The sequence below is a fragment of the Schistocerca piceifrons genome, chromosome 9 (genome assembly GCF_021461385.2).
Source record: "Schistocerca piceifrons isolate TAMUIC-IGC-003096 chromosome 9, iqSchPice1.1, whole genome shotgun sequence".
In the NCBI taxonomy this organism is placed as follows: Eukaryota; Metazoa; Arthropoda; class Insecta; order Orthoptera; family Acrididae; genus Schistocerca; species Schistocerca piceifrons.
In genome coordinates this window covers 160,277,352-160,279,810 of record NC_060146.1, presented here as the reverse complement: position 1 = coordinate 160,279,810, position 2,459 = coordinate 160,277,352, and the positions used below count along the sequence as shown (strand labels likewise).

The 2,459-nt window shown below is 40.5% G+C and overlaps 1 non-coding gene across 1 annotated transcript; it reads left to right on the top strand.

The window, feature by feature from the left end:
- The first annotated feature begins 2,384 nt into the window (after positions 1 to 2,384).
- Trnas-cga lies at positions 2,385 to 2,459 on the top strand. Its single transcript has one exon. It is a non-coding gene; the product is annotated as a tRNA-Ser (tRNA).

Below are 2,459 nucleotides of genomic sequence, written 5' to 3'. Positions count from 1 at the left end.
TGACGTTTGCTGCAGCCTGCAGTTTTGATGGCCAGCAGTGTATTACAGTTATTGAGTTAAATTTAACAGAACCCAGTTCTGTTTCTGTTTCTATCTTAAATTTATATACTTCCATATTTTTATTAATGATTTACAGCATTCTAATTTATAATTTAGCTATACATTAACCCACAAGTTTCCTCCTTGTAATTTCAGAACATTGCGCACATTTTGCTATAGTCTGCAGAAAATCACACTGTCGGGGGGGGGGGGGGGGGGGGGGGGGGGGGAGGGAAAGCGAACCTTTGTCCCATAAGTAGCTAATTTGTTTTGTTTTTCTTTTGTCTAAATATTCTGTAGGCATCAGAACTAATTTTGTTATACCAAATTATATTCCCTAGGTGTGGAGGGGGACAATGGATTAGACTAGCGGTGCTTTAGCAGAATTAAATAAAAATTAATGTAATGCATAAAAATACTATAGTTACATACTATGTAAATGGTATTGTCATATTGAAGTACTATCTTATGATTTGTAATAGTTAAAACAATTATTTATTGCAGGATGAAAAATGTGACATACAGCATACAATGACATCTCAAACATTAATCTTAACCTCCATCACTATTGTCATTATTGCCTTTTCATAGTCACAACTGGTTGTAGGGAAATCTGCTGATCCAGCTGTGCCATACAGTCTTGAGTAGTTCTCTTTGCTTGAAAAAAATTTTAAGGTATTCTGCAAGTTTTAATACATTTTCAGCCTTTGCAGGTTTCACTCCAGCAGAGGATATGAAAGCTCATGGTAAGTTCACTGTGTCAGCAGCTTTGAACTTTGGAGCTGTGATGATATGACCACTAAATTGTACTTCAATTTTTTTACTTGTGTGGTTTTTGCTAGCAACCCCTAGCAAAATGCATATGCATACCATACTTTAGGGGACTATAAGATGGACTTTTTTTCTTTTGAAAAATTGCCTCCAAAATTCAGGTTCATCTTATACTCGGTATTAATATAAAAATGTCCAGCATTTGATTTAAAATTCCCACCCGTCTTAAAAATGGCCACGTATTCAATGCCATGGGAAACCGAACTCCAACTGGCAACAGTATATTCAACTGGTAGCAGCAGTCCACCAATGCGACGAACGTGAGTTGCGGGAATTCACAAGCTTGCTAACAGTGTCTACCTCCCGTCCCACCACCGCAAATTTGAAACACTGTTAGCCTGTGATGCATCATTGCAGTCTATGGTGCAAGTGAATTTGAACTGAAAGTGATTTGTGTTATCAGTAACAGCCACTATTTTTGTTAGCAGCTAGTTTTGTAACTGAAAAAAAAGGAAGATTCTTATGATGCAAGCTATAAAGTGAAAGTAACAGTATATGCAGGACATGGAAACGGAGCAGCTGAGTGACATTTTGGCCCTCTACCAAGAGAAAAAGACCATTCATGATTGGCAGACTAGTAAAGAAGAACGGAAAAAAATGAGGAAAACTAAATGTGCAAATAGAGGACTAAATGGAAAATGTCCAAAACTAGAAGATGATTTACTGAAATGGATTCGAGGACACCATCAAAGTGGTAGTGGAATTAATACAAAAATGGTTCAAATGGCTCTAAGCACTATGGGACTTAACGTCTGAGGTCATCAGTCTCCTAGAACTCAGAACTACTTGAACCTAACTAACCTAAGGACATCACACACATCCATGCCCGAGGCAGGATTCGAAACTGCGACCGTAGCGGTCGCGCAGTTCCAGACTGTGGTGCCTAGAACCGCTCGGCCACCCCGGCCGGCACAAAAATGATTCAAAAACACACTTATAAGCTAGCACTACAGTGGAACTTAACAGACTTTAAGGGTGGAATTGGATGATGCTACAGGTTTATGAAGCGTCACGGACTTAGCATGCGAACCAAAACCAAAATATCTCAGAAAATGCCACAAGAGTATGAAGAGAAAATATTATCTTTCCATCACTTTATTATTTAACATTGAAAGAAAACCAGCTTGTAACTTGTTCTGGCATAACCACAAGGCCGGAACGAAGATGACGAACTCAAGACAAGAGAAGGTGGTGAGGAAACGTTGGCCAATGATGCGCGGAATTGCTTCGCACCATGCCAGGAGCACCTCCTGCAAGAAGTGGATAAAAACACCGCTTCTGACAGCCTCGGCCGCTCAGATCAGCTCCGTATACATACCTTAGAGGACAGAACTTGCAGGTCAGTTATCCACAGCTGTGTGTTAATCTTACACGGACTTTGTCTATAGCGAAGATCACTTACTCTTTGCATGTCACCTCTCATAGTGATATTTGCTGTAATGAAAGTTAAGTATTCAGAAGGTAGGAGACAAGATACTGGCAGAAGTAAAGCTGTGAGGACGGGGCGTGAGTCATGCTTGGATAGCTCAGTCGGTAGAGCACTTGCCCGCGAAAGGCAAAGGTCCCGAGTTCGAGTCTCGGTCCGGCAC